The sequence below is a fragment of the Salmo salar genome, chromosome ssa05 (assembly GCF_905237065.1).
Source record: "Salmo salar chromosome ssa05, Ssal_v3.1, whole genome shotgun sequence".
Lineage (NCBI taxonomy): Eukaryota > Metazoa > Chordata > Actinopteri > Salmoniformes > Salmonidae > Salmo > Salmo salar.
The window spans coordinates 84,264,634-84,278,087 of record NC_059446.1 but is presented as its reverse complement, the minus strand read 5'-3'; the positions used below and the strand labels follow the sequence as shown (position 1 = coordinate 84,278,087).

Below are 13,454 nucleotides of genomic sequence, written 5' to 3'. Positions count from 1 at the left end.
AATGAGCCTAGCCCGAACCATGAAAAACAGCCCCAGACCATTATTCCTCCTCCACCAAACTTTACAGTTGGCACTATGTAGTGTTCTCCTGGCATCTGCCAAATCCAGATTCGTCTGTCAGACTGCTAGATGGTGAAGTGTGATTCATCTTTCAAGAGTGATTTTCCACTGCTCCAGAGTCTAATGGCGGTGAGCTTTACACCACTCCAGCCGACGCTTGGCATTGCGCATGGTGATCTTAGGCTTGTGTGCGGCTGCTCGGCCATGGAGACCCATTTCATGAAGCTCCTGATGAACAGTTCTTATGCTGACGTTGCTTCCAGAGGCAGTTTGGAACTCGGTAGTGAGTGTTTCAACCGAGGACAGACGATTTTTACGGCATTCAGCACTCGGCGGTCTTGTTCTGTGAGCTTGTGGCCTACCACTTCGCGGCTGAGACGTTGTTTGCTCCTAGACGTTTCCACTTCACAATAACAGCACTTAAAGTTGACCGGGGCAGGTCTAGCAGGGCAGACATTTGACGAACTGACTTCCTATGACAGTGCCACGTTTTAAAGTCACTGAGCTCTTCAGTAAGGCCATTCTACTGCCAATGTTTGTCTATGGAGTTTGCATGGCTGTGTGCTCGATTTTATAGACCTGTCAGCAACGGGTGTGGCTGAAATAGCCAAATCCACTAATTTGAAGGGGTGTCCACATACTTTTGTGTACAGTATCCATCAGACAGGACACTGTGCTTTCTGATGGTGTCAAGTTACCTGGATATTACTAAAGGTGTCCTGTAGTGGTCGATTTTTGGGGACCTGTCCTCTTTACTATTTATATTCCGTCTATCTGCAAAAACCTGTAACATTCATCTGTATGCAGATGACACTGTTATGTACGCTATTGCCCCTCCGGCTGACCAGGCTGTTGAAGCTGTAGTCTGATTTTGTCACCTAGCAGAAAGTCCTTGTTGATTTATAATTGGTTCTTCATGCGGTAAACTAAATGTATGATGTTTTCTAATTCTCGTAGAAATACTTCAGATGGCTTACACATTTATGCAGTGGATGGTTCTTTCATCGAGCAGGTTCCTGCCTATAAATATCTGGGCTTTTGGATGAACAATAATTTGACCTAGATGAGCTAGTTTAAAGGAAAAATTCCACCACAAAACTATATTTTAGTATTTGTTTCATTAGTCCATTGTTGACATAGTCCCAAAAGGTTTTCAAGATATGTAACTTCCAAAATGCATAAACCATCCCTGTATGATGCATTTGACATGATATGGGGATGAATTCTGTATGTCAACACTGGACTAATAAAACAAATACCAAAAGAGTTTTCCTTTAAGAAGCTGATATTTTAAAGTAGGCTTCTTTTTATGTAAATAGATGATGCCTCTCCCTAAACAGCAGGAAGGAGATTTATACAGTCAACTCCTCCTGCCACTTCTTGACTATGGTGACACCATCCATGGGAGTGTAGCAGCCACTAATCTTAAACCATTGGATGCCGTCTGTCTACCGTAGCGTCCTTCACTTTATCACAGGTGACAGTTTTAATACGCATCACTGCATCCTGTATCAAAAGGTTGGCTGGTCCTCATTAAAGTCCCGTACATCACTTCTTTACTCTCTTTCTGTTGACAAAGCTTTACTGTAGAAGCTTCTGATCTACCTCACTTCACTGTTACAACCCATTCACAGGGATGGTGAACTGTCCAGGTTCCACTAGTACGTACCGATGTAGGTGCCCTCCATTTTTGTAAAAGCCTGCAGAACGTCAGACATATTGACTCTCTGATGCCTCTACGGCAGTTAGAGCTGTAATACTGAATGTGTTTAAGGAGAACTGCAACTGTTTGGATTGAATAATTGTTTTTGTGGTGTTGGAAGCCGTTGTGTTAAGTTTGTCATTTGTAATAATATTATTATTAATAATAATAAATTGTTGTCCTCAGGGCACCATTGGTTATTAATAATCTGTCTTTGACTCTCACTCTCTCTGCCTCTGCTACTTGCCCCTCCTAGAGAGAAAAAAATAGCCTTTTCTGTCTGGACCAATGAGAAACTGCGGCCTGAGGGGGGCTATGTCCCTGGTCCAATGGGAGTGGAGGGGTCTAGTGGGGAGGTAGACACTGATTTCTGGGTTAGGGAGTTCTATCATGTGTGAACCAGATCTGTACTGATGCATGTTGCTGCTCTCTCTCATTGTCTTTCTGTGTTTCTCTCTCTGTCTCTCTGTCTCTCTCTGTCTCTCTGTCTCTGTCTTTCTCTCCTTCTGTTTTTCTCTCTGTGTCTCTGTGTGTGTGAGTCAGACATTCATCCTGTGATATGGCTGCTCTGCAGGTGAGAACTTAACAGTCTTGTTCCTCCTTTCCTTCCTTTGGGACTGATTCATGATTGTATTTCCTGCATGCTGCTTTTGGTCTTAAACATGCACTGGTTGTGTTGGAAGAAGTCTAGTCTATTTGTGAAGAAGAGCTGTGATTGGTTCATATACCTGGAGGGGCAGTTACCCAGTAGGCTGTGTGTTTCTCTCTTGTCATTTGGTAGTAAATCAGTGAGTGCTGCTTGACTATGACATGATGAAATAGTGTTGTTGAAGAGGAGGGTGTGGATACAGGTCTGTGTGATATGTTGGTGTGTCTTGTGATGTTGTAACAGGTGTGTACTTGATTAACAGTGTCACGTTCTTCCCTGTCCTTGTCCCTTACTGGGCTGCAACCAGGGATCCTCTGCCTCACAAACAAACATGACTACACACTAGACAACGTCTTAGCAGAACTGCTCTATAGAAATGTCAGCCATTGTTTTCACTTTTTTTATAGCGTGAGTGGAGACATGTTCAGCTGAGGAGTGAGGTTATGAATCCAACTCTTTTACTCTGTTTCCTTTCTGTGTGGTGATGTTTTTAGTTCCCCTGTTGGCTTAGTGTTCTACTGGAATAATACAGTCACTGTTCAATAATCATTTCTCCTCCAGTCTCTGTCTCTCTCCTCCAGTCTCTGTCTCTCTCTCCTCCAGTCTCTGTCTCTCTCTCCTCCAGTCTCTGTCTCTCTCTCCTCCAGTCTCTGTCTCTCTCTCCTCCAGTCTCTGTCTCTCTCCTCCAGTCTCTGTCTCTCTCTCCTCCAGTCTCTGTCCTCTCTCTCCTCCAGTCTCTGTCTCTCTCTCCTCCAGTCTCTGTCTCTCTCTCCTCCAGTCTCTGTCTCTCTCTCCTCCAGTCTCTGTCTCTCTCTCCTCCAGTCTCTGTCTCTCTCTCCTCCAGTCTCTGTCTCTCTCTCCTCCAGTCTCTGTCTCTCTCTCCTCCAGTCTCTGTCTCTCTCTCCTCCAGTCTCTGTCTCTCTCTCTCTCCAGTCTCTGTCTCTCTCTCCTCCAGTCTCTGTCTCTCTCTCCTCCAGTCTCTGTCTCTCTCTCCTCCAGTCTCTGTCTCTCTCTCTCCTCCAGTCTCTGTCTCTCTCTCCTCCAGTCTCTGTCTCTCTCTCTTCCAGTCTCTGTCTCTCTCCTCCAGTCTCTGTCTCTCTCTCTCTCCAGTCTCTGTCTCTCTCTCCTCCAGTCTCTGTCTCTCTCTCTCCAGTCTCTGTCTCTCTCTCTCTCCAGTCTCTGTCTCTCTCTCCTCCAGTCTCTGTCTCTCTCTCCTCCAGTCTCTGTCTCTCTCTCCTCCAGTCTCTGTCTCTCTCTCCTCCAGTCTCTGTCTCTCTCTCCTCCAGTCTCTGTCTCTCTCTCCTCCAGTCTCTGTCTCTCTCTCCTCCAGTCTCTGTCTCTCTCTCCTCCAGTCTCTGTCTCTCTCTCCTCCAGTCTCTGTCTCTCTCTCCTCCAGTCTCTGTCTCTCTCTCCTCCAGTCTCTGTCTCTCTCTCCTCCAGTCTCTGTCTCTCTCTCCTCCAGTCTCTGTCTCTCTCTCCTCCAGTCTCTGTCTCTCTCTCCTCCAGTCTCTGTCTGTCTCTCTCCAGTCTGTCTCTCTCTCCTCCAGTCTCTGTCTGTCTCTCTCCTCCGGTCTCTGTCTCTCTCTCCTCCAGTCTCTGTCTCTCTCTCCTCCGGTCTCTGTCTGTCTCTCTCCTCCAGTCTCTGTCTCTCTCTCCTCCAGTCTCTGTCTCTCTCCTCCAGTCTCTGTCTCTCTCCTCCAGTCTCTGTCTCTCTCTCCTCCAGTCTCTGTCTCTCTCTCCTCCAGTCTCTGTCTCTCTCTCCTCCAGTCTCTGTCTCTCTCTCCTCCAGTCTCTGTCTCTCTCTCCTCCAGTCTCTGTCTCTCTCTCCTCCAGTCTCTGTCTCTCTCTCCTCCAGTCTCTGTCTCTCTCTCCTCCAGTCTCTGTCTCTCTCTCCTCCAGTCTCTGTCTCTCTCTCCTCCAGTCTCTGTCTCTCTCTCCTCCAGTCTCTGTCTCTCTCTCTCCTCCAGTCTCCCCGTCTCTCTCTCTCCTCCAGTCTCTGTCTCTCTCTCCTCCAGTCTCTGTCTCTCTCTCCTCCAGTCTCTGTCTCTCTCTCCTCCAGTCTCTGTCTCTCTCTCCTCCAGTCTCTGTCTCTCTCTCCTCCAGTCTCTGTCTCTCTCTCCTCCAGTCTCTGTCTCTCTCTCCTCCAGTCTCTGTCTCTCTCTCTCCTCCAGTCTCTGTCTCTCTCTCTCCTCCAGTCTCTGTCTCTCTCTCTCCTCCAGTCTCTGTCTCTCTCTCTCCTCCAGTCTCTGTCTCTCTCTCCTCCAGTCTCTGTCTCTCTCTCTCCTCCAGTCTCTGTCTCTCTCTCCTCCAGTCTCTGTCTCTCTCTCCTCCAGTCTCTGTCTCTCTCTCCTCCAGTCTCTGTCTCTCTCTCCTCCAGTCTCTGTCTCTCTCTCCTCCAGTCTCTGTCTCTCTCTCCTCCAGTCTCTGTCTGTCTCTCTCCTCCAGTCTCTGTCTCTCTCTCCTCCAGTCTCTGTCTGTCTCTCTCCTCCAGTCTCTGTCTGTCTCTCTCCTCCAGTCTCTGTCTGTCTCTCTCCTCCAGTCTCTGTCTGTCTCTCTCCTCCAGTCTCTGTCTGTCTCTCTCCTCCAGTCTCTGTCTGTCTCTCTCCTCCAGTCTCTGTCTCTCTCCTCCAGTCTCTGTCTCTCTCCTCCAGTCTCTGTCTGTCTCTCTCCTCCAGTCTCTGTCTGTCTCTCTCCTCCGGTCTCTGTCTGTCTCTCTCCTCCAGTCTCTGTCTCTCTCTCCTCCAGTCTCTGTCTCTCTCTCCTCCAGTCTCTGTCTCTCTCTCCTCCAGTCTCTGTCTCTCTCTCCTCCAGTCTCTGTCTCTCTCTCCTCCAGTCTCTGTCTCTCTCCTCCAGTCTCTGTCTCTCTCTCCTCCAGTCTCTGTCTCTCTCCTCCAGTCTCTGTCTCTCTCTCCTCCAGTCTCTGTCTCTCTCTCCTCCAGTCTCTGTCTCTCTCTCCTCCAGTCTCTGTCTCTCTCTCCTCCAGTCTCTGTCTCTCTCTCCTCCAGTCTCTGTCTCTCTCCTCCAGTCTCTGTCTCTCTCCTCCAGTCTCTGTCTCTCTCTCCTCCAGTCTCTGTCTCTCTCTCCTCCAGTCTCTGTCTCTCTCTCCTCCAGTCTCTGTCTCCTCCAGTCTCTGATCGACCCTGACTCCTCTCTCTCCAGTCTCTCTCTCTCTCTCTCTCTGTATTCTCTGTCTCTCTCTGTCTCCTCCAGTCTCTGATTGAGGCCCATGACAAGGTGGCAGCTAACTCTCTCTCTCTGTATTTCTGTCTCTCTCTCTCTCCAGTCTCTGATTGAGGCCCATGACAAGGTGGCAGCTAAATGTTATGAGATGCTGCCGTCGGAGGTGAACAGTAATGCCATGGCGACCAGCCCGCTTGTGCTCGCTGACGCCGTCAGGATGATTGGCATTCAGAAGAAGGCTGGCGAACCACTGGTGAGTTAATGACTGAGTCCCAAATGGCACCCTATTCCTTATATAGTGCAATACTTCTGACCAGGGAGCAATAGCCGGGCTCCGGTCAATAGTGGTGCACTATGTAGGGAACAGGGTACCATTTAGGACGTTGTCTCAGACATTACCAATCAATCTGCAAGATCTGGATGACTGTTCATAGTTTGTAGTTAGCAGGTTAGTTACATGGAATATTTAAATCCCCTATCTGATGCATTAACCACTCTCTCTGTCTCTCTGTCTCTCTCTGTCTCTCTCTGTCTCTCTCTCTCTCTGTCTCTGTCTCTCTCTCTCTCTCTGTCTCTCTCTGTCTCTCTCTCTCTCTGTCTCTGTCTCTCTCTCTCTCTGTGTCTCTCTCTCCATTCTCTCAATCCCCCTCTGTCTTTCTCTCCTCTCTTCTCCTCCTCAGGGCGTGACGTTCAGGGTGGCACGCGGGGAGCTGGTGATAGCCAGGATCCTGCACGGCAGTATGATTGACCGGCAGGGCATGCTGCACGCGGGAGACGTCATCAGGGAGGTGAACGGGCGCGAGGTGGGCAGCGATCCCAAGGAGCTGTTGGAGCTGCTGAGGGACTGCCAGGGGGGCATCACCCTCAAGATCCTGCCCAGCTACCGCGACACTCCAGCACCCCCACAGGTGAGAACAGGGTCCTATTTATTAGTGAACCGTAGCAGAATGTTTTGCAACAGAAAACAAAAATAACAGTTTGTTATTGACCAGATTTCAGGTAGGTCCCTCAGTTTCAGTTAGCTTCCATTCACATCCTAATGACTCCAACACGGGTGGCTAACCATCCTCCTCTTGGAGTGACATTGGGAATGTAGACTTTTTACACCAACACACCTGATTCACTTCATTGAGGTGATTAGTAGAGTCAGATGTGTTAAAGCAGGGCTGGAACAAGAAAATGTTGCCGTCTGGTTTTCTACAGTAAAAAATGATTAGAAATGATTTATACTTTTACCTTTTGATACTTAAGTATATTTTAGCAATTACATTTACTTTTGATACATATTTAAAACCAAACACTTTGACTCAAGTAGTATTTTACTGGGTGACTTTTACTTGAGTCATTTTCTATGAAGTTATCTTTGCCTTTTAACATCCCTCTGTTTTTGTACCTGTCAGGGTGGTTGAGGGGGAGACAGTTGACCTGGTCCTAACCCAGAATGACAGGGCATGGGCCTGGAACTGTTACCCTGCCTGGGACACACTGGTCCTATTAATACACTTCATGGGATAACTGGGGCACTGAGGAGGAAGGAGGGAGGGAGGGAGGGAGGGAGGGAAGAGGGAGGGAGGGAAGAGGAGGGAGGGAGGGAGGGAAGAGGGAGGGAGGGAAGAGGGAGGGAGGGAGGGAAGAGGAGGGAGGGAGGGAAGAGGAGGGAGGGAGGAAGAGGGAGGGAGGGGAGGGAAGAGGAAGGAGGGAGGGAAGGAAAGAAGTAAGTAGGGAGGGAAGAGGAAGGAAGGAGGGAGGGAAGAGGAAGAAGGAGGGAGGGAAGAGAAGGAAGGAGGGAGGGAAGAGGAAGGAGGGAGGGAGGGAAGAGGAAGGAAGGAAGGAAGGAGGGAGGGAAGAGGAAGGAAGGAGGGAGGGAAGAGGGAAGGAAGGAAGGAGGGAGGGAGGGAGGGAAGAGGAAGGAAGGAGGGAGGGAAGAGGAAGGAGGGAGGGAAGGAAAGAAGTAAGGAGGGAGGGAAGGAAAGAAGTAAGGAGGGAGGGAAGAGGAAGGAAGGAGGGAGGGAAGAGGAAGGAGGGAGGGAGGGAAGAGGAAGGAAGGAAGGAGGAGGGAAGAGGAAGGAAGGAAGGAAGGAGGGAGGGAAGAGGAAGGAAGGAGGGAGGGAAGAGGAAGGAAGGAAGGAAGGAGGGAGGGAAGAGGAAGGAGGGAAGAGGAAGGAGGGAGGGAAGAGGAAGGAAGGAAGGAGGGAGGGAAGAGGAGGGAGGGAGGGAAGAGGAGGGAGGGAGGGAAGAGGAAGGAGGGAGGGAAGAGGAAGGGAGGGAAGAGGAAGGAAGGAAGGAAGGAAGGAGGGAGGGAGGGAAGAGGAAGGAGGGAGGGAAGAGGAGGGAGGGAGGGAGGGAAGAGGAGGGAGGGAGGGAGGGAAGAGGAGGGAAGAGGAAGGAGGGAGGGAGGGAAGAGGAAGGGAGGGAAGAGGAGGGAGGGAAGGAAGGAAGGAAGGGAAGAGGGAGGGAGGCAGATCGAGGAGGAGGGAGAGAGTGTATGAAAGAGAAGGACAGCTGATCTGGGGCATGGGGAGGAGGAAAGGAAAGGACAGCTGATCTGGGGCATGGGGAGGAGGAAAGGAAAGGACAGCTGATCTGGGGCATGGGGAGGAGGAAAGGAAAGGACAGCTGATCTGGGGCATGGGGAGGAGGAAAGGAAAGGACAGTTGATCTGGGGCATGGGGAGGAGGAAAGGAAAGGACAGCTGATCTGGGGCATGGGGAGGAGTAGGGAACTGTATACATATACACACCAACCAGAGCACATTCTGCTGTGAGGCCTTATGTAGGACAGGGCTCTCTAACCCTGTTCCTGGAGAGATACAGTCCTGTAGGACGGGGCTCTCTAACCCTGTTCCTGGAGAGATACAGTCCTGTAGGACAGGGCTCTCTAACCCTGTTCCTGGAGAGATACAGTCCTGTAGGACAGGGCTCTCTAACCCTGTTCCTGGAGAGATACAGTCCTGTAGGACAGGGCTCTCTAACCCTGTTCCTGGAGAGATACAGTCCTGTAGGACAGGGCTCTCCAACCCTGTTCCTGGAGAGATGCAGTGCTGTAGGACAGGGCTCTCCAACCCTGTTCCTGGAGAGATACAGTCCTGTAGGACAGGGCTCTTCAACCCTGTTCCTGGAGATATACAGTCCTGTAGGACAGGGCTCTCTAACCCTGTTCCTGGAGAGATACAGTCCTGTAGGACAGGGCTCTTCAACCCTGTTCCTGGAGAGATACAGTCCTGTAGGACAGGGCTCTCCAACCCTGTTCCTGGAGAGATACAGTCCTGTAGGACAGGGCTCTCCAACCCTGTTCCTGGAGAGATGCAGTCCTGTAGGACAGGGCTCTCCAACCCTGTTCCTGGAGAGATGCAGTCCTGTAGGACAGGGCTCTCCAACCCTGTTCCTGGAGAGATGCAGTCCTGTAGGACAGGGCTCTCCAACCCTGTTCCTGGAGAGATGCAGTCCTGTAGGACAGGGCTCTCCAACCCTGTTCCTGGAGAGATACAGTCCTGTAGGACAGGGCTCTCCAACCCTGTTCCTGGAGAGATACAGTCCTGTAGGACAGGGCTCTCCAACCCTGTTCCTGGAGAGATACAGTCCTGTAGGACGGGGCTCTCTAACCCTGTTCCTGGAGAGATACAGTCCTGTAGATTGTTTCTCTCTGTAGATTCTCACAGTACAGACTGTAGAGCGTTGGGCTGTTGGTGATTTACAATCTGAAGAGGATGTCATTGTTGTTAAACACCCCTCCTATTTCCTTTTTCTACCTGAAGCCGTATCTATGGTAACACAGACCTTGTTTTCCAGGTGCATCTGAAAACCCACTTTAATTACAGCCCAGCCACAGACAACTTGATCCCCTGTAAGGAGGCTGGCCTGGCCTTCTCTAAAGGAGATGTATTGCACATTGTCAACAGAGAGGACCCTAACTGGTGGCAGGTAGGTACTGCTGACCCCAGAACAGCCCTTAGCTGTGTGTTATTCATCTGTAATCCACAGGTCCTCATGCCTTATTGATCAAATATATGGCTCTGCTACTACTTTCAGAGGAACGTTCTCTTAGACTCAGGGTTGAATGACTTTCCCACATCCACCCTTAGGATGGACAACAACTGGATGGATAGATGCAGTGTAAGCAATATGGTAATAGCTCCATGCTCCATCTTGTCTTCTGATTGGCTTGGTGGAACTTTTAATTAGGGATGCACGATATATTTCGGAATCGAACGATATTAAGCTAAAAATGTTGAACATCGGCCTCAGGCCCGATGTCTAGTTTAACGCCGATGTTAAAAACAGATGTCAAAGCTGACGTATATGACGTAATGACGCCACGTAAAATGTGGCGCTACACGTGCATTCCTAACCTAGCCCACAATGTCTGCTGTGTGGCTCGAGCAGTCATTTGAAAGAGTAAGAACATTTCAGCGAGACAACTCGAAGGCGAAATCCATTAACACCAAGATAATGGAATTCATTGCTCTTGACAATCAACCGTTCTCTGTCGTGGGTGATGTTGGCTTTCGCAACTGGTCGAGCACCGGCACACTAACGCCACCAAGTGCGCTATTGTTCAGATGTTGCCCTACCGGAGTTACACAGTATTAGCTTCACGGCATACTATGGAGCGCCGTTTGGGTCTTTGCGTGTCAAAAAATGGGGTATCAGTCTACTCGGTGACACCCACAGAACACAACTGAAGAGTTTATGCAAATATTAGCGTTGTAGCTCTTATCGCGGGACTGTGACTGTGTGAAATCACCTCCACAGTCAGCCTATTGTGTGTGTTGACATTCATATTGCACTGTACAGTTTTACATAAGGATTGGAGATCAATGAAATGGGGTATCAGTCTACTCAATACCCAATATATTTTTTCCCAACGTCCTCCTCAGTTATCAGACTCCAAAACATCCACGTAGTATAGGTTGACAATAAATGTGGCTCAATTCACAGTTGTTTCAGAGTCCTGCAATAAGAACTATAATGCTAATGTTCTCTGGGTGTCACTGAGTAGACTGATACCCCATGTCATTGATCCACAACCCATAGGTAAGGCTGTACAGTGAAATAAGTATGCCCCCAATGCAATTCTAAAGTATAATACATCCAGTGTGTTTTCAAAAGCTTTTGTCAAATTAACAAATTGTCTTTTGTTGATTTTATATAACATTCCAACCTCGTTTAGCATGATCTATTAAACTATGCCATATTTATACTATTTGTATTCATTTGCATCACTGTCAATGGCATACCTTTATTTTGAAGGCTAACCGCAAAGTCCACTATTTTGGCTAATCCTTATTGTGGCTATCTTCACATAGGTGTGTCCGACCACCATTAATCAAATAAGAACTGTCTTATAAATGAGGGTTATTTTAGATGACACCTAGCTATAACTATAGCTACTGAAACAGATGATGTCGTTTTGCTATGTTTTTGGGGGAGAACATTGTTTGCATCTATGAGCTAGCTAGCTTTTTTTTATGACCAGCACTGTAGGTACACGAGACAACTTTATCAGCATCATAGCATACGTATCGATGAATCGTTGTGACATGAAATACGAGTGCTAGTGTAATAACTACGTAAAGAAATGTATGAACGCGTTAAATTATTATGTGACGTGCAGTCACTGATTGGTCAACAAGCTTATTTGACGTGTAACTTTTTTGACACGCAAAGACCCAAACGCATTCCATGGAAATCCTGGTTGAGAATGAAACGTCTGAACAAATGAACAACCAAACAGCACAGCAAGTAAGTGAAATAAATATGTTTTGATGATGTTTTACTGGTAATGGGGACATGTGTAAATGCCAACATAGTAACTTTGTGGTGTGTGTAACCTTTATTTAACTGGGGAAGTCAGTTAAGAACTAATTCTTATTTACAATGACGGCCTACCCCGGCCAAACCCGGACAAAGCTGGGACAATTGTGCGCCGCCCTATGGGACTCCCAATCATGGCCGAATGTGATACAGCCTGGATTCAAACCAGGGACTGTAGTGACGCCTCTTGCACTGAGATGCAGTACCTTAGACCGCTGCGTCCATGTGTGTGTGTTAACTATTTAACTGTACTAGAATGCTTAAAAGGCCTTTTTTTCTGAGGGGGATATCGGTATTCTTTTTTTTTGGCAAGGAAGATATCGGTATCGGCCAAAAATGTAATATCGGTGCGTCACCAAAAATGTAATATCGGTGCGTCACTACTTTTAATCATATTGCTTCCAACTGTCCTAACCCGGCCCTGAGCGCCCCTAATGGGATAGGGACTAGTATTCCATTTGTGACTTTTAATTTACAAAAAATGAACTGATCCTTAAGAGTAGAGCAAGAGAAGCAGGAAGTAGCACGTCTCTGACCTCACATCCTGTCCCTCAGGCAGTCAACGTTGTGGGAGGAGCCACAGGACTGATCCCCAGTCAGTTCTTAGAGGAAAAGAGGAAGGCCTTTGTGAGGAGAGAATGGAATGGATCAGGTACATTTCTGACTATGTAAAGTGACTTTGGGTGTTTGAAAAGTGCTTAAAATGTCATTATTATTAGGTAGTTAGACTTTTTACACCTGCCTATATAACTCAGTTGAACCAGGCAGTATTCTAAGGTGAAATGGAATTGTAACACACATCTCTATACTCAACAAAGTACTGACATCTACCCCAAAGTCGTATCTTCTTCCCACCTGTTTGTGTCCTCGGCTGTGTCCCAAATGGATCCCTTTACCCTATATAGTGAAAGTAGTGTACTATATACACACAGCCTCTATACATGACAGTTTATTTCTCAAATGATCACATTTGGCAGCAAACTGTCATGAAAGTATAGGCTGAATCCACACTCTAATGAATAACTTCCCCTCTACTTGTGTCCACAACTCAGACGTACTTAGGAAATATGTTTACTCTGGTGCCCTCTTGTGGTTCAGTGAACTTTTAATGTGTTTTGTTCCTCCCAGGTGTTCTCTGTGGAACACTAACAGGAAAGAAGAAGAAGAAGAAGATGATGTACCTGATGTCCAAGAATGCAGGTGAGTTCAGCACCATTAGACCTCTCTGATCCTGCTCTAAAGGGCTTCAGTTCACCATGTGGGTGTTGTTATAGTGATAACAGTAGCTCCAGCCATTAGACCTCTCTGATCCTGCTCTAAAGGGCTTCAGTTCACCATGTGGGTGTTGTTATAGTGATAACAGTAGCTCCAGCCGTTAGACCTCTCTGATCCTGCTCTAAAGGGCTTCAGTTCACCATGTGGGTGTTGTTATAGTGATAACAGTAGCTCCAGCCATTAGACCTCTCTGATCCTGCTCTAAAGGGCTTCAGTTCACCATGTGGGTGTTGTTATAGTGATAACAGTAGCTCCAGCCATTAGACCTCTCTGATCCTGCTCTAAAGGGCTTCAGTTCACCATGTGGGTGTTGTTATAGTGATAACAGTAGCTCCAGCCATTAGACCTCTCTGATCCTGCTCTAAAGGGCTTCAGTTCACCATGTGGGTGTTGTTATAGTGATAACAGTAGCTCCAGCCATTAGACCTCTCTGATCCTGCTCTAAAGGGCTTCAGTTCACCATGTGGGTGTTGTTATAGTGATAACAGTAGCTCCAGCCATTAGACCTCTCTGATCCTGCTCTAAAGGGCTTCAGTTCACCATGTGGGTGTTGTTATAGTGATAACAGTAGCTCCAGCCATTAGACCTCTCTGATCCTGCTCTAAAGGGCTTCAGTTCACCATGTGGGTGTTGTTATAGTGATAACAGTAGCTCCAGCCATTAGACCTCTCTGATCCTGCTCTAAAGGGCTTCAGTTCACCATGTGGGTGTTGTTATAGTGATAACAGTAGCTCCAGCCATTAGACCTCTCTGATCCTGCTCTAAAGGGCTTCAG

The 13,454-nt window shown here is 48.0% G+C and overlaps 1 pseudogene; it reads left to right on the top strand.

The window, feature by feature from the left end:
- LOC106591575 (protein PALS2-like) overlaps positions 1-13,454 on the top strand; it is a 44,083-nt pseudogene that overhangs the window by 15,690 nt on the left and 14,939 nt on the right.